This window comes from Panthera onca, chromosome B1 (assembly GCF_046562875.1).
Source record: "Panthera onca isolate mPanOnc1 chromosome B1, mPanOnc1 haplotype 2, whole genome shotgun sequence".
Classification (NCBI taxonomy): Eukaryota; Metazoa; Chordata; class Mammalia; order Carnivora; family Felidae; genus Panthera; species Panthera onca.
The window spans coordinates 31203042-31226585 of NC_138342.1; the positions used below are offsets into that span (position 1 = coordinate 31203042).

At 41.0% G+C, this 23544-nt stretch overlaps 1 protein-coding gene and 1 pseudogene across 1 annotated transcript in view; one reads left to right on the top strand and one right to left on the bottom strand.

The window, feature by feature from the left end:
- Positions 1-23544, top strand: part of PGCKA1 (PDCD10 and GCKIII kinases associated 1) — an 87023-nt gene that overhangs the window by 15104 nt on the left and 48375 nt on the right. The gene's annotated exons all lie outside the window — the stretch shown is intronic.
- Positions 16072-16436, bottom strand: LOC132675039 (small ribosomal subunit protein eS27 pseudogene; annotated as a pseudogene).

Below are 23544 nucleotides of genomic sequence, written 5' to 3' on the forward strand. Positions count from 1 at the left end.
GCTTTAATGGGCAAATGGAGTTCTCGAATCCCATGCTCCCACACCATACACTTGGAATATAAATTCATTCATCATATATATTGAGCGCTAACTACATGCTAGCCGTTAAGCTGTGTGCTGACCAGGATACAGAGGTGAACAATAGAGTCCCTGTCCTCATGACGCTTGTGATATCAGCTGGGAAAGAGGAACATGAAATAATCACATAAATAACTCTAGAATTTCAGCCTGTGGTGCAGCAAAGGAAGGGTGAAAAGGATGGATAGCAGGCTTTGTGGGGATCTGATTTAGGCAGGAGGGGAGAGGGGTCAGGGAAGGTTTCTCAGAGAAAGTGACGTGCTGAGACAGGGAGAGCGTGATTCTGGGAGCCAAGAAACCCAGTTTCTAGTTTAAGAGACGCTGGTGACTACTCTTGAGCACGTCTTAACCTCTGGTCTCATTTTCTTTAACACAGAAACCTCTGGGGTTTTGTCTCTGATCTGTGATTAATATGAACTGTTCCCTTACCCGGAAGCTCTGATGGCTCCCGTTGGGCCACTTCTGGAGTTGTCACCATCCCAGCCCGGATTCAGTCTGTTCCCAGAAACTGTGTGCTGCCTGTGTCCCTGCCAGGCTGGGGCCACGGGGGCCAGATTCGGGCAGTTCAGCCCAGCTGCCCAGCTTCCTGCCCCGCCCAGGCCGCACAGCTATCTATCTCCCTATCAATTCTTTCCTCATTCCCTCCATTCTCAGAGGATAAGGTGTTCCTTTTCCTGTTCAAGGTCAGCCTTTCACATGGACTCCTTCACTTTTAGCCAGGATCCTCTGAGACACTGCTCACCAGGTAGTAATGTTGCCTCTATCCCAAATCTTCAAGCTGTCGGTACCCCTCCTTCCTCAAAAAAGGAATCAACTCTCTCTTCAGTGAACAAACTTTGTTTTTAATGTTTATTTATTTTTGAGAGACGCAAGACCCGGGGAGGGGGGGGGGAGGGCGGGGGGCAAAGAGAGAGAGATGTGAAGCAGGCTCTGTGCTGACAGCAGAGAGCCCAATGCAGGGCTTGAACTCATGAGCTGTGAGATCATGACCTGAGCCTAAGTCGGACACTTTACCAACTAAGCCACCCAGGTGCTCCATCAAACCTTTTTTTTTTTTTTCTTTTTTCTTTTTTAATTAAAATAAAACACAGAACAGACCTCTCTTCCTTTGAGCCTCATTCCTCTCCTTTTTGGTCACCCACCCCCTGGCCTCAGTTTCCTTTATTAAAATATTAAGTGAAATTTAAGTCTTAAAGAATTCTTGACTCGTTGCTGCCTTTAAATGCAGTTCCCAGTTTCTCACTTCCTAGTTCACTTTTAATTTATAGTTATTTTCTATCCACTTTGTGTAATGAAAATTTCACTGATACAGTTTAAATCTTAGATTTATGACCATTAAGACTAACGGTCGTATTTCATCCCCTTAGCTTATAAACTTCCCTGTGGCATTTTAAACTGACATCGATGATGACTTCCCTTTTGAAATTCTCTCCTTCCTTTGCCTTCCCTTATACTATTACACTTCTTACTCCTGGTTTCTCATCTACTCCATGACTCGTCCCTGCCTGCCATCTACTATCAAGCGTGACCCTGGGATTTGATGATGCAGGATCCAGTCACAGGTCCTATGCATACCTAGGAACTCTGACCCTGTCAGCAGGGAAGGGTGTACAAAGAATTCAGAGTACTGTCAAGTGGTGCCTGGATTCATCAGTGTGGGTCAATGGCAGATTGTGTGGGAGGCAGAAGAATCAGAGGGCTTAAGAGTTAGGTAACTTGTAATTTGAATCTTGGGGACAGAGCGGAGAAAACTGAGAGCCCTTTGTAAGGTACAGATTCCATGTTAAAGCAGATTATTTTCTTATGAGATATTGTTTTAACCCTGGGAAGGTTTAGAATCAAGCATAGATATGATGAACTAAGTACAACTCGCAAGCATTTATATTTTTAGATAAGTTTGTGGAAGAGTTTGTGTTCCATGTTCTGACTACATACAGTATTCACAACGTGTAAGCTGACTTCGTTAATTAGCATGTTAAATCTCGTGATTCCACTTTAAACTGTCATGTCATTAGCTGATTGATTTAGACTTGGGATCTTTAAGTTGAAACTTTTCAGATTTGCTTTGTTTTCTACTGGATTGAAATGTTTAAGGCAACTGAAGATTTATGTTATTTACGAGTTTACTCGTTTTATAAAATGACCTAAGTACCGCAAAAGGGTTTGTTTATTGGTCAGTGGGACACTTTTTAAAAATCAAATATGTTACATTTGTAAGTAAGACATTTAAACTGTCCGTTCCTTTGATTACCAAGTTGAAAAAACTGCTCTTAAAAGGATTGACCGGATTTAGAGAACAGTAAATAGAAGATTTGTAGATAACTCAAGAGAAAGCTACCTTTTTAGCTATGTTATATTAATTTAAAAAACCTAGATAGCCCCACGTCGTGTTAGCTGGGGCCCTAGGAAATTCCCCAGCGCCCCTGTTGCCACCTCCACCCCAAGCATTGGTGTGCCCCTGGGCTCCTTCCTCATCGCCGTCTTCTGGCTCCCTGACCGACCTCTGGCAGCATCAAAGTGTGTGCGCCGCTCATGGCTCAGAAGGCACATGGCACCGAATGCCCTATCTGCAGCCCCCCCCCCCCCATACACACAGCTACAGACCCCCTGGTAACAGCTGCCTGCAGGGAAGGTCCACTAGCAGATCCCCAGAGCCCTTTAAACTTAACCCATCAGAAACCGCATTCACCGCTGCCTCACAGCCAACCCCCCGCCAATTGACTCTCTTTCTCTCCCTCCCTCCTGTTACTCTCAGCTGATGACATCACCTTGTTTTCCTTCCCATCAAGTGCAAGGACTGTGGGTCAGGCATCTTTTGCTCCTCAAAGCCCACTACCTGACAACAGTAGGCACTCAAACCCCAATCCGTGAATGCGGAGGCCAAATAAAATATAGATGGCATGATATGTGTCTTAGGATGAGTGGAGGGGTAAAGTCCCATATCGTGTTGATAATAGTTAAAAATCTCTTTGTCAGAAGGGCTAGTATCCAAAATCTATAAAGAGCTCACCAAACTCCACACCCGAAAAACAAATAACCCAGTGAAGAAATGGGCAGAAAATATGAATAGACACTTCTCTAAAGAAGACATCCGGATGGCCAACAGACACATGAAAAGATGCTCAGTGTCGCTCCTTATCAGGGAAATACAAATCAAAACCACACTCAGATATCACCTCACGCCAGTCAGAGTGGCCAAAATGAACACATCAGGAGACTATAGATGCTGGAGAGGATGTGGAGAAACGGGAACCCTCTTGCACTGTTGGTGGGAATGCAAATTGGTGCAGCCGCTCTGGAAAGCAGTGTGGAGGTTCCTCAGAAAATTAAAAATAGACCTACCCTATGACCCAGCAATAGCACTGCTAAGAATTTATCCAAGGGATACAGGAGTACTGATGCATAGGGGCCCTTGTACCCCAATGTTTGTAGCAGCACTCTCAACAATAGCCAAATTATGGAAAGAGCCTAAATGTCCATCAACTGATGAATGGATAAAGAAACTGTGGTTTATATACACAATGGAGTACTACGTGGCAATGAGAAAGAATGAAATATGGCCCTTTGTAGCAACGTGGATGGAACTGGAGAGTGTGATGCTAAGTGAAATAAGCCATGCAGAGAAAGACAGATACCATATGTTTCACTTTTATGTGGATCCTGAGAAACTTAACAGAAACCCATGGGGGAGGGGAAGGAAAAAAAAAAAAAAGGTTAGAGTGGGAGAGAGCCAAAGCATAAGAGACTCTTAAAAACTGAGAACAAACTGAGGGTTGATGGGGGGTGGGAGGGAGAGGAGGGTGGGTGATGGGTATTGAGGAGGGCACCTTTTGGGATGAGCACTGGGTGTTTTATGGAAACCACTTTGACAATAAATTTCATAAATTGAAAAAAAAAAATCTCTTTGTCAGGTGAGCCCAATAGCTAACATTTATCGAGCGCCTCCTATGTGCCCGGCACTCAAAGTGATTTACAGCATCTAACTTAAAGGGGTGGCTCAGAGCGGTTAAGCAAGTTGTTCAAGGTGACTCCATCAAGTTCACCAGCTCTTTCCTCAGTGTTAGCCACCACCCTTCAGAGCGGCTGCTTCCACATTAGGTGAGATGTCCCTGATTTTTATGCAGTAGCCTTACTGATGTAACTGTAAAGGTCAAATGACCCCTGGAAACCGAGAAATTAGTTGACAATCATCTCGTAGTTTTTCATTTCCTTATAAGAGAATTCACTTCACTTTTGTCGACGGATCAAAATACCAAAGTTTAATGATTTCAAAAATCAATACTGTCACTTATTGAAGATCCATCAGTGGAATCCGTTCTCCCAGCTCTCCTGCTTGACCTTCTGCTGATTCAGGAAAAATCCTTCTTTCCAAAAAGGATGCATTTCACTCAAAGTGGACACCAAATGCTGGGTTTAGAGGAAATGCAGCCTCAAGGGCACCTTTTAAGAAATAAAAATTGAGAAATCATCCTTCTAACATTTCCTCCTTCCCTCTCCTTTATACAGTCCATAGAAACAATGCTCCTTTTTTTCCCTCCTGCCGAGCACTTCAACCCTAGCACAAAATTCATAAGAGTGATAAAACTGGAATTGCTATCTTATCTGCATCCACCCCACCCATAGCCCCACCCCTTCACCCCCTGGGAGGATAAACCCTCTAAACACAGACTGCCAAGTACAAGCCAAAGATTGGGACAACGAGTATCCTTTGCTCAAAATATACATCTTTAAAATAAAAAAAGTTCTAGTCTATAGTTCTTATTCCTGAATTAACTCTGCCCCACCCCAAACCAGCGTGTTTCTTGTGCTAAGATTCTTGAAGTTGGAGGAACTTTTGTCTAGTTCTCTTCAGGAAATTATGTATAAAAATATGCCACCTTTAGCAGTGTTTATGCGTTAGTTTTTTAGAAGATCAGTTCCCTTAAAATCTTCTGTTTGAGGGGCGCCTGGGTGGCTCAGTCGGTTAAGCGGCCGACTTCGGCTTAGGTCATGATCTTGCGGTCCATGAGTTCGAGCCCCGCGTCGGGCTCTGTGCTGACAGCTCAGAGCCTGGAGCCTGTTTCAGATTCTGTGTCTCCCTCTCTCTGACCCTCCCCTGTTCATGCTCTGTCTCTCCCTGTCTCAAAAATAAATAAAACGTTAAAAAAAAATTTTTTTTTTTTAAATCTTCTGTTTGAGTCACATACGCAAATTTGGAAACTGGAAAGAGTCTAGATAAAGACATAATAATTATATGTGTAGTGCTGCAGAATAAATTTCCAGAAAAGGGGTTGTAGTGAGCGGGAACTTTAGTAATGTTTAACTAGAGCATGAGGAATTTTAATTTCTAGAATTGCTTGCGATTGTGGCCAAAACTCAAAACAACTTTAATTGTAGCAAAATAATTTTTCCTCAACTCCAAAGAGTAAAAGAAAGGAGCTGTTTTGTGTAAGGTGGAAAATAATCACAAAACCAAAATAAGGTTATCCTGCTGCATTCAGATAATACAGGGATTCAAGAGAAACCGGCCTCATTCTCTCAAGTGCACAGACCAAAGGTGAACACATTTAGCACATGTTTTGGTGCTATTTATCACCATAACCGTAGGATGATTAATGTCCTCATTCTCCAGATGGGATGATAAGAGACCATAGTTTATCCTAACTAATGCGATACTCCTTAATCTCAGGTCTTCTTTAAATTTCTCTGTGGTCACAGAAATCCCTGCTCTGTTCCTTAATCTCTCAACAGATAACAAACATGTTGCCTGTTTCTGTAATCCAAAAGCCATGTCCCGTCAACATCTTACTCTCCAGTACTAGATGCTGTAAATTCGTAAAGTTCACTTCATTATCCCATTTGATCTCCATGTGTTTATGTATGCACATAGCAGCCATGAAAACAGGCTAACGCTGTGGTGAAAAGCACCTGGGTACAATCCCAGCTTTAGAACTTCTTAACATCCCTGAGCCTCCCATCTCTTTGTAAAATGAGGATCATAATTGTGCCAACACGTAACTGGTATTATTTTTGGCCTAGAAGCTGGGAATCAAATCATCACATGCACATGAAGAAATTGTGACTGTTAGCTTGTATGACTTCTGTAATCAGAAAACAATTCTTAAAAGCACATGTCAAAAATAATGAAGTGTACCGCTTTATAATCGCCACTGGTGAGAATGGCTACATAATCAAGAAGATGGGCAATAACAGGTGTTTGCAAGGATACAGACAAATGAGAACCTTCATATACCGCTGGTGGGAATGTGAAATGACGCATCCAGTTTGGAAAACAGTCTGGCACTTCCTCTTTTAAGGAACATAGAATTAACTGTATTACCCAGAAATTCCATTCCTAGGCATACACCCAAGAAAAATGAAAACCTAAGTCCACGCAAAAACTTGAACATGAATGCTCATAGCAGCATTATTCGTAATAGCTGAGAAGTAGAAACAACCCAAATGTCCATTGACTGATGAATGGGCAAATAAAATGGGAGACATCCATTTAGCAGACTAAAGGAATGAAGAACTGATACATGCTACAGATGGATGAACCTTGAAAATATCAAGGGAAGTGAAGGAAGCCAGACAGAAAAGGCCACATATTATACAATTCCATTTATGTGAAAGGTCCAGAATAAACAAAAGCGGATTAGTGATTGCCTCGGGTTGAGGAAAATAGTGGATTGGGAGTTCATGACCAAAGGGTACAGAATGTCCTGAAATCAATTGCCGCGATGGCTGTACAGGTCTGTGAATATACTAAAAATGATTGAATTGTACACAACAAGTAGGAGAATGGTAAGGTATGTGAATTATATCTCAACACAACGGTTAAAGGGTAATAAAGTAACAGACTTCTAAGTCATTTCAGTAAGCTTGGACGTTTGAAAGTTTTTAGAGTACAGGTAGTGGACATGTGTTAAGTACCCCCATCAGAGATGTGTCCAGCAATCCATGGGCTTTGACTTGCCAGTAGCTTTTGATAATCTTTCTAGCCCACAGCAGCAGTTTAAAAGTGAGAAGCTTCAACTTTGGTCTTTGTTTAAGAAATAGTTTTGTTTATCTCCGGATTGTAAAACGGATATATACACACTGAGGAAAAACTCAGAAAAGAAGGAGGTGAAAGCATAAATTAAAGAAAACAGGTAACCTTGTGACTCTGAGAGCAATATTCCTTCCTGAGTCCTTTCCAGGTTGGAAAATGTAATCTAGAACTTAGGTTTTAGAGGTCCCAGTTCTCACACCATGTACTTACATGAACGACGTTTTGACAGAACCTTCTCGAAAATGATCACTTGAACCTGAAAACCCTATCCTTCTGAAGGTGAATTTCCAGTCTACGTTACACGGTGCCCAAATGCAGTGACCGTCTGTATTAATTTAAAAACACACCCCGCTAACTTTGCACAGCCATTAGAGAGCTCCCCCACCCCACCCCACCATTCATACAGTGTTTTTCTTTGTATATTATTAACATTTGTACCAGGTTGTGATCTTACTCCGTATTTACTTGCTTCTGATTTCTCTAAGCCCTAGATGCAGACCTCTGGAAATAATGGGCTCTTAGGGAAATACTGCTGAGATCTCCAGGCCTAGGAGACACTGGGAATTATGCCGTCCCCACAGCAGGCTCTTGGCATGGGGCTGACCTAATACATCAGGGGAATATAGTAGCCCATTCTTTGTCAGGAGGGAAGAATGGGTTAATTATTTGCCTTAAGTCCACCAAACTAAGGTTAGCCCTTCGTGGAACAAATAACTTCCCCTAGCTTTGAATCGTCCTTCCAGTAAAGACCTAAAATAATTGTAAATATTGTTCAGATAAGGCATCAGCCCTCTTACACTTCTGTTTGTTCACAGTAGAACAGAACAAATAAGTATTTGTAATACTTATTTGTAATTTACCTTACGAAATTACTATCCTGAGTTGGTCTTTTAGTATGAGGAAATTAACTGATCGTAAGATGTGCTGCTTTCCATAGGGAATCCATTTCCACGAAGAAACATAACTAGAAACAATCTTATCCTAACTCTGTCAGCACTTTCTATGTCCCCCTCACTCAAGGCTTATCTAATATTTTTATTGCTGGTTATTCTTTTACAGGAAAGTGCTTTATTTTCTCAAATGGTTATAAATTTTTTTCTTAAAGTTATATCCCATAAATGTCTTTTTATCTCTCATAGCACTTTATTTAAGGTCAAGCCCTAAATATTTCTTGATGAATTATCTGCCAGTGGGCCTGGGGGGGATGTTCCTGCACTGTGGGCATTTGTGATCCAATCATGCAGTCCTTCCTATCTTCCTGGAGGCACGGTCAGGATCACCCTGTCCACAGGAAAGCAAGAAAAAGCAGCTTGTTTAGAGCGAAACCAAAACACGAGGCAGGCTGCTGAAAGGTGGTGAGGTGGCTGTTCATTTGTAGCAGTCTTCCAGGCCTTCTACAGATTTGAAACATTTCAAAATCAAAAGTTTAAGAACAAAAAGCTCCGCACCTAGTGGATATATGTGAATTTTCCGATATCGTGAAACTTCCCTGTGGGCTACACCTGCACACAGTTGTGAGAGATCCAGTCGTTAAGGGGTAGTAAGCCAACAGATCTTCTGGCCTGTTTTCTCCACAAGGAGTAGTTATGACACGCTCCTCCTGTTGGGCTGTTTGTGTCGCTTCAAAGGCCATTTAGGCCGAGGCATGAGTTCGGTCCTTCGTTGGCATCACGCGCCCCTGGGATGGTTTCTGTTCATGGCTGTTCTACATGTATTGGGATGAGTCAGTTCATATTTGCCCATTTTTTACCGAGTTCGTCATCTTATTGAATGCAAGAGCTCTAGGTACAAATGTTTGGTTCGTTAGATGATATGCGTATGCTGTTTTTTAAGAGAAAACTTTTTTTTAACATTTATTTATTTTTGAGAGGCAGAGAGAGACAGCACAAGTGGGGGAAGGGCAGAGAGAGAGACAGAGCACAAGTGGGGGAGGGGCAGAGAGAGAGGGAGACACAGAATCCAAAGCAGGCTCCAGGCTCTGAGCTGTCAGCACAGAACCCGACACAGGGCTCGAACTCATGAACCGTGAGATCGCGACCTGAGCTGAAGTGGGACACTTAACCGACTGAGCCACCCAGGTGCCCTGATATGTGTGTGTTCTAAATACAAATCTTTTGTTACAAAATTTTAAAAAGTTACACACTTATGTGTATCTCCAGAACTTAGCCCCAATGTCATATCCTCTCTATATTCAGCTTCTCCAATGATTTATTTCAAAGGATGCTAAATTTCAGCAAATAACTACATGTTTCTAAGGACCCAAGACTTCTGTCTGTAACCCTGCTCACTTTCTGCATAAAAGTTCCTGCCACAGAATTTCAGATATGTACTTCCCAAACCTTGATCAATAAACTAACTGGATATTTCACAAAGGATGTTCCACAAATTCAGAGTTTGTAGTTTAGAAGAGGGAGATTCAGGTATTAACCAAGTAATCACACAAATGTAAACTTTCAATAGTGACAAGTGCAGTGTAACTCAGTAGTAGAGGGATTTGATCCAATAAAGGAGGGAAGTGAAAGAAGCTTCTGGAGGAAGATAAGGGGAGTTGGCCAGGAAGAAGGTACAGCAGGAGCAAAATAATGTGGGTCTAAAAGAAGAGCTGTGAATATGGAACCCAGAAAGGAAGATGGTTCAAGAGAAGCTTGAAGATATGAGTAGGAATTTAGTCCTCTCTCATCTTAAGAACAATGGGAAGCTACCCAAACATCTTTAAAATCAGGGAGCTGGCATGATCCAGCCTGTGCTTGGCATGGACTACTCTGGTGGGATTTGTGGAGAACACGTGAGAGAGTACCCTCCAGTGTGGGCAGACCAGTCAGGAAGGCTTTACAGTGGACTGAGCAAGAGACCTGGGAAGTTTGGTCCAGGCTTCAGTGGCAGTTCAGTAGAGAGAAGTGAACTAGTTCAAGAAATATTTCTGTTCAGGATACAGTCATCGGGAATTGGCGATGGATTGGAAATCAAATGTGGGGGAAAGACAGGTGTCGAGGATGACACACAGATCGAATGAATCCTACCAATGTGTAAATCAGCACATGAAAGGCTCTGAGAAGTTCTGCAACAGTTCTGCAGAGTTCTGCAACTAAGCCAGCATGTCCCACATTCATCTGAGCTCAGAATCCCCCTGTTCAGTTACTAAACTTCCTAGGAATGTAGTTCAGACAATTGAGTTAGCCTACGTGGGCTTTTACTTTGAACAATTCCAAATATTCTTCACATTTTTTTTTTTGAAACCCCTGTATTAGACTTCTAGGGCTGCCAGAATAAAACATCACAGACTGAGTGATTTAAGTGACAGATTTCTCAGGGTTCTGGAGGCTGGAAGTCAGAGATCAGGTTGTGGGCAGCTTTGCTCCTCCTGATGCCTCTGCGGCAGCCTGTTGCTGCCTCTGCACAGGCTCATCCCTCAGTCGGCTTGTCTGTGTCCCAGTCTCTTCTAATAAGGACACCAGTCTGATTGGATTAAGGCCCACCCTAAGCATCTCATTTTACCTTAATCACCTCTCTAAAGGTCTGTTTTCCCAATACAGTTGCATTCTGCGGCACTGAGGGTTATAGATGTAACATACAAATTGCCCACATACGAATTGGCCCACAACAACCCCAGAGGCTTAAAGTTCTCTTCTAGAGCTCGAACCACCATTGAGCATCCACCCCTACACCACGTCCAAGGTCTGGTGTTCCTGTGTCATGAAGAGTCATCCTGAAATGTTTCCGTCATCAGCTCTCTCCCAGTACACCCAGTGGCAAGATTTTTGTTACTCAGACTTATTAGTAACCCTATAAAAAAAAAAAAAAAAAAACCAAAAGTAAGCAAAAATGCAACATTCAGCATTCCTCTGATCAACCCCATACCCAGATACCAAAGACGGAGATGTTAGCGGAGAAGAGAGTTTCTGGATTTTTCTTCTAACCCGGTGAGACCAGCATTTCACCTTGAAGGCACAGAGCACACCAGGGCGGGTGAGCAGTGTCCTGCTCAGCTGGACTGTGCCCGCAGCCCGTGGTCAGGCATCTGTGAGGGCAGGTCTTTTGTGTGTGTGGGGAGGGGGGGGGCGGGGGGGGGGAGGAGTACGCAAGCAGTTTGGGAGATGCTCCCTCTCTGCTCAGATGGTGAGTCATTCAACGTTTTTGTTTCTTCTCCTGGGAGAATGGCCGAGAAGTTGGTGCCAAAAGATGGTTCTGTTTTTAAGAAACAAAAAAACAGGGGCACCTGGGCAGCTCAGTTGATTAAATGTCCAGCTGCAACTCAGGTCACGATATCACGGTTTGTGAGTTCAAGCCCCATGTCGGGCTCTGTGCTGACAGCTAGGAGCCTGGAGCCTGCTTGGGATTTTGTGCCTCCCTCCCCCACCCATGCGCTCACGCTCACTCTCTTTCTCAAAAATAAATATTAAAAAAATTTTTGTTTTTAAACAGAACACTGTGCATGTAAAAGTAAGACAAAAAAGTCACTAGTATAGGTGGTCAAAACTGTACAGATGTATTGAATCAGCAACTCATAAAAGCCACCTGAGAAGTGAATATTTTATTATTTCGTATACTATCTTATATTTTATATTCTCCACCAAAGTCACCTTCAGTTTTCCTGTGTATCTAGTTTCATCCACGCTTTTAAATGTCATCACATCATCTTTATTGGAATTAAGTCCCAAATGAATTGTAAACCAATGAAAACTCCCTGCTTATTTGCTGATTATATACAATTTGTGTTAGGGAATGAGCCAAAATTTCTTTTCCTCCTCAGTCCTCTTAAGTCTCAAAGTCTATCTGCTGCTTTTTGGAACCTGGATATCACTAATTGAGTTGTTTTCTGAAATGCTTCTGTATTAGTCCAACAAGACGGGCAGAAAATGCTTGGTTTACACTTCAGTCAAGAATAGATTGTTTGGTTGGGGCGCCTGGGTGGCTCAGTCCGTTGAGCGTCCAACTCCGGCTCAGGTCATGATCTCGCGGTCTGTGAGTTTGAGCCCCGCGTCAGGGTCTGTGCTGACAGCTCTGAGCCTGGAGCCTGCTTCGGATTCTGTGTCTCCCCCACTCATGCTCTGTCTCTCTCTCTCTCTGTCAAAAATAAATAAACATTAAAAAAATTTAAAAACAAAAAAGAATAGATTGTTTGGCCTGGCTTTACAAAGAACCGTGCCTCTCTCCGTAATGACAGCACTGGAGGGTCCACGAAAATGAAAGGAATGGAACAGATCTACCTGAAGTGGTTCAGCATGGGGTTGCTCTCTCTAGTCCAATTCTGATGTGTTCCCCCTACACGTGGCCAGTTTTCATGGGCACCGTTTCATGGATCAGGTTTGAATATGGCCTCTAACCATGGCTCAGAATAAAGGAGATCAGAGATTGGCCTGTCTTGGTTCAAGGCTTGTTTATTGTTTTGTTCCTAATACATACCAGTTTCATAGATTCTTTTTAGTGCTATCACAACTGCTCCAGGGTTCCTAAGGTCTCGTTAGTTCAAATCCAGCTTCTGCCACGTTAGTGCCTTGGCCTTTCGTCAGTCTTAGTTGAAGTTAACAGCCCTGCCCTCTCCTCACATGGGTGGCTCTGCAGGTATCAGGAGTCACGAGGACTAGGCAGCCTGGTAATTACATTGTTTATTTACCAGTTTCACACAAAACCAAAACAATCCCAGGCCCGCCACCAAGCAGCCTTTAGGGAAGTAGATTCCAAAAAGCTTCACTGAAACTTAGTGACACTCAGAGACGTTGAATCACTCTACTGAGCGAGAAACACTTAGACCAAACAACCAGAAATGCGACCTTTGTCAAAGGTTTATTGAGAAAGGAAAGCCACAGAAGAGCTGGAGGCGTCCAATCCAGGCGGCTTTTGTCACACCACTTTGCCAGGTGACGATATCCTATGACATCGGGAATGAGCTTAAGAAAAAAAACGAAAAGGAAGAAGGTTTGTTTCTCTGTCGAAATTGGATTAAAGCTACTGTTCCTTTTTATGACTTACACTGTGCATCTTCTCCCACTTGAGCTCACTATACCCAAACATACACACACACATCGTGCCATGGCTTCGTAACATATTTAAATAATACATTCTCCTAAAAATACCTGCCGTCACAGATGTTATCCTCCTCTCGGACATCTGCTTGTTCTAGTCCAAGGCTGTCTGCAGCTTCTGAGGATGTGACTCAGCCCAGAGCTTTTTGTTAAGCAGTCAAGGGCGCCCTTAGCATCTCTACGTGAAGAGAACAAGTGTAAAGTGATTAGTGCAGCACCTGGAACAGCCCTCGTGAGCCCTGGTGGCCATGTAGTAGAGATCGAAGCTGCTTGTCACTGGATGGACCCGATGTCTGTTACATTCTAGGATCCATTTGTTGAAGTAGGGCAAGAACCAAATGAAATGCTTTGCTTGTTTCAAAGTACTTTCCTTGGGGCGCCTGGGTGGCTTGGTCGGTTAAGCGTCCGACTTCGGCTCAGGTCACGATCTCGCGGTCCGTGAGTTCGAGCCCCGCGTCGGGCTCTGTGCCGACAGCTCAGAGCCTGGAGCCTGTTTCGGATTCTGTGTCTCCCTCTCTCTGACCCTCCCCCGTTCACGCTCTGTCTCTCTCTGTCTCAAAAATAAATAAATGTTAAAAAAAATTAAAAAAAAAGAGAGAAAAAAAAAAAAGTACTTTCCTTGCACAAAGATGAATGAAATACTTCAGAAGGCAAAAAGAGGTTTACCTACACACCTTCACGTCCTTCAGAATGAGAATTTTTCAAGCTGCAGAAAAGCTGGAAGAATCGCGCACGAACCACACTCACCGCCTAGAATCTGCAGTTAGCTTTTCTGTTTGAACCACCTCATTATCCATCAATCCATTTTTTTTAACTGCACACTTTAAACTCTATTTCAGAGTATTGTAGACATCAGTTCATTTTAAACATTGTAGCATGTATTTCATTACCATGAGTTCAATTTTTACTTACAGTTCTCTTTTTTTCTTTTCCCGCTTCCCAACCTGTCCCTCTAGTATCATTTACATACGGTGAAATACACAAGTCTGTGTGCGCAATTTGGTGAGTTTGGGCAGCTGCATACAACCGTGTGCCCCAACTCCCCATCAGGAGAGAGAACATTATCATCACCCCAGGAAAATCTCCTTCTCCCCTTAATCCTCTTCCTCACCCCCATCAAGTCAGACACTATTCTGATTTTTTTTAATCACTCTATTTTGTTCAAAACTCCAAATAAACGAATCATACAATCCGTAGGTCCACCTTTGTGTAAGGCTTTTATTCAGCATGTTTTTGAGTTTCATTCATGCTGCTGCATATTCTTTTTTATTGCTCAGTAATATTTCATTTATAGTATTCCAGCGTATTCTACTGTTGGTGGACATTGGAATCCTTTCCAGTTTGGGGCTATTATGAATAAAGCTGCTATCAATACTCTTGGACAAGTCTTTATGTGGATATATATATATATGTGTGTGTGTATATATATATTTTTTCATTTCTCTTGGGTAAATATCTAGGGGTGAAATTGCCGAATCAAGGGTGCTTCCTATCCTTCGTATCCATGCCTACTGGGCTCAGATTTTCTCAGAATAGCAGCTCCTTCATGCATTCAAATCCAGAATATTCTCTTCTACATACAGTAGCAGAACAAAGGGCAATAACAGTTATTTTTAGGCTCTAAACATTCTCATTATCCTTTTGTCTGGACATGGTGTATATCCCAACCGTTGTGTTGACATGTTGGTGTAGGGGGCACTGATGGGAGAAACAGTTCTTTGGACATTGTGTAGGTGGCTCTCATTTTTAAGTAGCCTCTACTGCGCAAATACTGTTAATGCTACACTCTCTGTCTTTGAATCCTATTCATCGGGTATGTCAAGCAGAAAAGAGCAAATAGAGAACCTCCTTCTCTCATCTGTGGGCTAGCTGCCGAATTCACCTGGTCGGTCAGCATCGCTCCACTTACACATTTCTTTTGTCAGATGCCTCTGCCATCCTCTGTTGCCTCCGTTTTAAACCCTCTGATCAGATCTCCGACCCAGTCACCTTCCACCTCTCGCTCCTAGCACTACTTCACGCTAGCGGTTCTTGGCCAGGGTCACTTTTGCCCCCCAAGTGACAATGCTTTTGACTGTCACGCAGTCAGGATAGAAGCTACTAGCATACAGCGGGACAAGGTTGCTGACCATCCTACGATGCAAAGACTGTTCCCCATATGGAGGAATTATCCATCCTAAAATGCCAACAGTGCTGAAGTTTAGAGACCCTGCTTCTAAAATAGAAGACATTAGAACGGGCTTCTTAGCATGTTTTTTGCTATGGGCTGTTTTTTTAGTCTGTTGAACCCTATGAACCCCTTCTCAGAATAATTTTTTTTAGAGTTTATTTATTTAGAGAGAGAGAGAGAGAGAGAGAGAGAATCCCAAGCAGGCTCCGTGCTGTCAGCACAGAGCCACCGACACAGGGCTTGACTCGCAACCCTGGAATCACACCTTGAGCCAAGATCAAGAGTCAGACGCTCAACCTACTGAGCCACCCAGGTATCCCCACAATGATATTTTTAAATACACAAAATAAAATACACAGGATTACAACAGAAATGTAATTTTCAATTTAAAAAAATTATGATATAGGAACACCTGCTCCTTTATAAATGCGTTAAAAAGGAAGGTCTAACAGCAAGCCTAATAACTACCATAGTTACAAGGATAAACGATATTTTGAAATCTACAACAACTCTTTTTTTAATTTTTTTATGTCTTTATTTTTGAGAGAGAGGGGGGCAGAGCATGAGCCGGGGAGAGGCAGAGAGAAGAGAGGGAGACACATAATCTGAAACAGGCTCCAGGCTCTGAGCTGTCAGCACAGAGCCCCATGCGGGGCCCGAACTCATGACCTGTGAGATCGTGACATGAGCCGAAGTCGGACACTCAACCAACTGAGCCACCCAGGCGCCCCTTTAAAAAATGTTTTTAATGTTTTTATTTATTACAACTCTTTTTTTTTTTTAATCCAAAATCTGTTTATTGGGGGAGTTCCCCACTCATGTTGACTCAGGGTGCGTTTAGTGCTGCTTCCGTCTGAAGGAGCATCCTTCTGTGAGCCTTGCTTTTCCTCCTGTTGGCTGGCACAGGACAGTGGAGCAGCCCACACACAGCACCACCGTCTGCGCGTGGCTGAACACGGTGGTGATTTTGTAGCACCCCGGGCACTTCACGTCCATGAAGTAGGAGTTGGGGCTCTGCACCAGGCACTTCTTCTTGTGCTTCCTCTTCGCCTCCTCTGGGGACGGGTGCAGGAGGTCCTTCACGAGGGGCATGTTCTCGTGGGCAGGTCGTCACCGCCGAAAGGTATTTATTACAACTCTTAATGTAATGTGAAAACATCTGTGATTTCTATTAGAGACAAAGTCACAGGAACTGCTGATGATGCTGTAGTTTGATGGCCTGCATTAGAATAAAAGAAAATGCCTAATTTTAGTGGTTCGTGAAGAGGAGATGGGATTTTTTTCTCATTTAAGTTCACAGATGCCCTGAATCCTATCCAAGAACCCCTTGCGGCTCTGCACACCCCAGCTTACAAACTCCTACCTTCAAGGAGATTACCAAAAAAACGAATTTATCTATATCTACACCCAGCTTCTCTGCCTTCCCTCTTCGAGCAAGAATACATGTCCCTCGCTGTCAGAGTGCACTTGCAGAAAACAGAAATTACATTACCTGTTTCAAGCAAAATGAAATCTAATACCAGGAACCGGATGCTCAAAATATCCCTGGAAGGACTGGACTGGCAAGCTTCGTAACACTAAGAAGACCACCACAGAACTAACCCTCCCAGGAAACTTCTTCCTTTTACACAATCAAAACAGAGGGGGATTGGAAATGGACAATGGGACTCTTGGTCCCAGGAGCACTGCCTTAGCTGGTATTAGCCAGTAGGCTGTCACAGGCGGTGGCCACAGGGTCATGCCATGCCTAATGGATCCACCTAGGAACAACAACAACAACAAAACAGTGCCCGGTTCTGCGCAACAGTTCTGCCTTTTGCTATCAGCCAAGCACCTGGACACTGGAACAGTGTCAGAGAAAAACATCCGCGTGTCCACTAAGGACTCGCCAACAGGAAAAGCAGAAGTAGCGTTGGCACAATCTCGGCCTCACTTCCTTCCACTTTCTCATCTTGCGGAGGATTGTCTGGGTCTAAGTCTGTATGGGAACCCTACTGCGAGAGAGTCTGGGAAATCTTCCCTTTTTTCCGTCTAGACTCTGCAGAACTGGAAGACACAGATGAAGACACTGAGCCCCTGAAGGTCCACCTTATTCCTTACCCTTCTCCTATCTAAGGCTCGTTAATTCTTTGCTCTTCCCTCCTGCCTGCTAATAGACCTTAATTAATTATGCTCTTTCCTCCATCTTCAGCTCCTTTCTTTCCACTGTCTCTTACAACATATCCAAATAACTTGAAAGCTTTCCTGACTTAAGCAATCCTCCCCTTTTTTTTTTTTTTTATTTTTTTTATTTTTTAATATATGAAATTTACTGTCAAATTGGTTTCCATACAACACCCAGTGCTCATCCCAAAAAGTGCCCTCCTCAATACCCATCACCCACCCTACCCTCCCTCCCACCCCCCATCAACCCTCAGTTTGTTCTCAGTTTTTAACAGTCTCTAATGCTTTGGCTCTCTCCCACTCTAACCTCTTTTTTTTTTTTTTTTTTTCCTTCCCCTCCCCCATGGGTTTCTGTTATGTTTCTCAGGATCCACATAAGAGTGAAACCATATGGTATCTGTCTTTCTCTGTATGGCTTATTTCACTTAGCATCACACTCTCCAGTTCCATCCATGTTGCTACAAAAGGCCATATTTCATTTTTTCTCATTGCCACGTAGTATTCCATTGTGTATATAAACCACAATTTCTTTATCCATTCATCAGTTGATGGACAAAGCAATCCTCCCCTTAATCCTACTTCCTTCTTCCTAGTTCTTTCATTCACAGCCAGTTTGCTTCTAAGGATTGTTACGCTTGCGTTCCACTTCCTCACCTCCTCCTACTGGTTAACCTGTAACAATCTAGCTTCCAGAGTCACTATTCCAGGAAAACCCCTATTCCAAGTTACCAATTACTTCCTTGGTGCTAAATCTAAGAGACATCTACAGGCATACCTTGCTTTACTGCACTTCTCTTTATTACACTTTGCAGATACTGTGGGGTTTTGTTTTGTTTTGTTTGTTTTGTTTCTACAAATTAAGGGGCTGTGGCAACCCTATGTCGAGCAAGCCTATTGGCATCATTTTTCCAACAGCATTTTCTCACTTCGTGTCTCTGTGTCATATTTTGGTAATTCTCACATTATTTCAGACTTTTTTATTATTACTGTATTTGTTATGGTGATCTGTGATCAGTGATTGTGACTTGCTGAAAGGTCAGGTAATGGTTAGCACTTTGTAGCAATAAAGTATTCTTAAGATATGCATATGGGTTTTTTAGACATAATGCTATTGCATGCACACTTAGTAGGCTATAATAGGGGGTAAATATAACTTTTATATGCACTGAGAAACTAAAAACTTCATTTGACTCACTTTATTGCAATATTCACTTTATTGAGGTGTTCTGGAACCAAACCTGCAATATCTTGGAGATATTCCTGTACAGTCCTTTTCTTACTTGACCCTTGAATGTCATTTAAAACTGCTGGCAAATTCTTAATCCCTAAAGCTCTTTACCTGCTTCCATTACTATACTTACTTCTCCTTAATTGTTTGCAAACAAAAGAACTCACATATTTGTTACTGAACCAATCTACTAGTACAGAGGCATAAAAACAAAGAGAAAAAATCATTTTCCCAATAAGACTTATCCAACTGCCCATATAGTGGTGATGTTTTCAGCTTGATATGGAAAGACAGATGCTAGCAACCTTGATAACAGCATAAATACACATGCAATTCTTAGAAACCTACATGGGTTCTTCTCCAATGTCTCCTCTTGGAGTTATACCAGATTTTCTTACCAGGTTTCATCCAAATCCATTACAGAATGGGACAGTCCTTTTTTTGTTTGTTTCTTGGCCAAAATCACTGGATCCTGAAAGTTTTGTGAGAAGACACAGCAAGAAATGGAGTCAAACCCCTCCCCCTTTTTTTTCCTACTCTTCTGACTGCAATTTGTGATTTTCCTTTGTAATTCTTTTGTGTTTTTTGTTTGTTTTAGTTTGGGGGGCTCTTTTTTTTAAACATTAAGTGGTATTCTTCAGGAATCAGTTTTTTCTTTAACTCTGTGTACCTACTGCCTCTATTTTCTTATTCAGTTTCATGGCCCTATTTATTAGCTGTGTTTTTGATAACTGTGAAATCTTTACATCACGCCCACAGTTCTTTCCTAAGCTTTTGGCCAGTGTATACAACTGTCAACAAACACCTACCTTTGAATGCTTGTCAGTCCCTTTAGATACAGAATATACCAAAGTGAAATCTTCTATTCACTCCCAAGCCTGCACTTCCTTATTCCTATCACCCAGAGACAGAGTGAATCGCAGTTCTTGTTTACCTAAGATGCTTCCGATGGACCCTTGTCCCTGCATAATTCACGTAAGTTCTGCCTTTATCCTCAAAAGTGACCCAGTTAGTGCTGCATTTGAAAGCTTGCATTAAAATTACATTTGGGGACCCCTTTATGTGCATAACTCTTTTTAAAGAAGAGGATAAAAAGAATGTTTTATCTCAGGAGAATTTTTAAAACACAACTTATACTTTGCAGTGTGCTGGAGAAAATTAAATACAAAGCAAAAATTAAAAGTAGCCTGAAGTCCAGGGGCGCCTGGGTGACTCATTCGGTTAAGCATCCAACTCTTGATTTCAGCTCAGGTCACGATCTCGCAGTTAGTGAGTTCGAGCCTTGCACCAGGCTCCATGCTGACAGTGCAGAGCCCGCTTGGGATCCTCTCTCTCCCTGTCTCTCTGCCCCTACCCTGCTCTCTCACTCAATCTCTCTCAAAATAAATAAATAAACCTAAAAAAAAAAAAAAAGTAGTCTGAAGTTTGAAAATAAAAGAAACAACTAGAAGTCATTTAAAAAATGGTAAAATAAAATAACAAAAGAGAGATTCAGTGTATAGTATAAATATAAATGGTTTAAACTTCTCTATTAAAAGGCAGAGACTTGGAGTGCCTGCGTGGCTGAGTCAGTTAAGCATTCAACTCTTGGTTATGGCTCAGGTCATGATCTTGCAGTTCCTGATCTCGAGCCTTGTATCGGGCTCTGTGCCGACAGTGCGGATCCTGCTTGGGATTCTCTCTCTTTCTCTCTCCCTCTCCCTCCCTTGCTTATGCTCTGTCTCAAAATAAATAAACATTTTAAAAAAATAAACAAAAATCCAAGACTTTTAGCTTGGGTCAGAAAGGAGTAATGCCAATTGCCGTTCACCTAGAATAATGTGACGAAGAAAATAAACACTAAGAGGGAGGCAAAGATAAGGCAAATAAGTACAGCAAAAAGAAATTAGGGACTGCATGTTAATATCAGAAGAAATGCATTTAAGGAGAAAGAAAGCATACATATTCTTTTAATTTTTGATCAAAATAAAATTATGGTTTTGTATATGTCAAATAACTCTGTTTCAAATACAAGCCAAAAAGAGTAATAAAGAAGGAATTGAAAAAAAAACATGTGGAGGGAGAATTTAGCACAACTCTCCCAGTATTCCAAGATATTCCTGAATCTGTGGGATAGACAGGTATTTTAAAAATCATGTTTATTAATTCTTCCCAAAATGTGCTTTAGAAGAATATTCTCAACCAGCATCATATGATACATGCTATCTTTATATAGAGACTGACAATAAAGATATTTCATGGTTAAAAAAAAAAAATGAGTCAATTTGCACAAAAATTACGAGTTCATCCTATCTATCCTAAAGTGGCTTTTTGTTTTCATTTGGGTATATTCTCCTTGATTATTTACATATGTCTTTATATTCACATTTATTAATTGTTAAAAAAAACAATTGAAGTTACATTTTATATAAAGTCCTGCTTTATTTTCACCTAGTGGTATTTTTTCTTTCTCTAATTTCTGAATATGTCATTATTTAATTAAAGATACTTTTATTTTTGAGCATTAAAGTTGTTTAAAATATCTGATAGTATTAAAAATAAAAACTAAGTGGACCACCCCTTTTCAGAGATTTTTGTTCACCTCTCTGATTCTCTGATTATGTTTTTTTTTTTTTTTTTTAGACTGTAATAATTGGAATTTTGGAGCAAAAGTTATTGACATGTTAAAGGTTCTTTAACACTAGCTTTTATAAAAAAATAAAAATGCCAATTTATTAGACAAAAGTGTTATCCATTGATTTACATTTATTTATATCTATAGTTGAATGATTTTTCATATTCATTGGCTGTTATTTTAGTCTTTTGTTAATTGATCATGTCCTTTGTTTTTTGTTTGTTTTATATTGGTGTCTTTAATAAATATGCTATTGCACTAAGTATCCTTTTAAAGTTAAGGATGGTAACCCTTTATTGTCTGTGTCAAATATTGTTTCATTTGGTCTTTGCATTTTTATAAAGTGTCTTTTAAGGTGAATAATGTTTACTTCTTATGTAATCTATTAATCTTTTAATATTAATCTTGATGTTTCTTCCAGACCTTTAGTAACTGAAAGGCCCTCTATTCCTAAATTAGATAGTCGCTTATATTTTTCTCCAATAGTTTTTTTTTTTGTTCTCATATAATGTAATTCAGGATCTAAGTTCTTCTGAATAACCTGTTGTCCCAGCACCACTTATGAAGCAATTATAAAAATTCACAGGATCTTATATGTAGAGAAGCCTAAAGATTCCACCAGAAAGTAAGCAGGCAAACAAAAACCTGTTAGAACTAATAAATTCAGTAAAGTTGCAGGATACAAAATCAATATATAAAAATCAGCTGTGCTAACAACAAACTATCTAAAAAGGAAATTAAGAAAATAATTCCATTTACAGTAGCATCAAAATAATAAAATACTGAATAAACTTAACCAAGGAAGTGAAAGACTTCTACACTGAAAACTACAAAATATTGATGAAGGAAATTAAGACATGAATAAATGGAAAGATATCCCATGTTCATGGATCAGAATAATTAATATTGTTGAAATGTTCATACTACCTAAAGTGATCTATAAATTCATTGCAGTCCCTATCAAAATCCCAGTGGGATTTTTTATAGGAAAAAGAAAAACAATTCTAACATTTGTATGGAACCACAAAAGGCCCAGAATAGAGCAATCTTGAAAAAGGAAAACAAAGCTGGAGGCATTACACTTCCTGGTATCAAAATATATCACCAAGCTACAGTCATTAAGCTAGTGTGGTACTGGCATGAAAACAGAAAAATAGACTAATGGAACAGAATAGAAAGCCCATAAATAAATTCATGCATGTGGGGTGTCACAAACACAAACATTCAGTCCATAGAATATGGTCAACTTATCTTTGACAAGGGAGCTGAGAATACACAGTGATGAAAGAGTAGTCTCTTCAGCAAATAGTGTTGGGAAAACTGGATATCCATATGGAAAAGAGTGAAATTGGACCCTTATCTTACACCATACACAAAAATCAACTCAAAATGAGATACAGATATAAGACCTGAAACTGTAATAATCCAAGAAGAAAGCATTTGTCTTAGCAATGATTTCTTGGATATGACACCAAAAGCACAAGCATCAAAAGCAAAAATAGACAAATGGGACTGTATCAGACAAAAAAGATTCTCCACACTAAAGGAAACAATGAACTGAGTGGACAGTCAACTGACAGAATGGAAAAAATATTTGCAAACCATATATCTGATTAGGAGTTAATATCCAAAATATATAAGGAATTCCTACAACTCCATAGCAAAAAACAAAAACAAAAACGGGCAAAGGACTTGAATGGACATTTCTTCAGAAAAACATACAAATGGCCACCTAGGTATATGGATGCTTAAAGATGCTTAACACCACTAATCATCAGGGAAATGCAAATGAAAACCACAGTAGGATGTCCATTCACGCTTATTAGGCTGACTGTTCTAAAAAAAAAGTAAAATATAACGAGTGTTAGGATGATAGAAATTGGAATCTTGTGTACTTGGTGGAAATGTAAAATGGTGTAGCCACTATGGAAAACAGTATGGATGTTCCCCAAAAACTTAAAAATAGAACTACCATATGATCCAGCAATCCCACTTCTGGGCATTTATCCAAAAGAATTGAAATCTGGATCTCGAAGAGATATCTGCACCCCCATGTTCTTTGTAACATTATTCATAATCACCAAGATGTAGAAACAACCTGAATGTTCATTGATGAATGAATAGACAAAGTATACATAGCTGTACGTACAATTGAATCCTCTTCTGCCTTAAAAAAAGACTGCCATAATTTGACCACATGAATGAGCCTGGAGGACATTATGCTCAGCGAAATAAGCC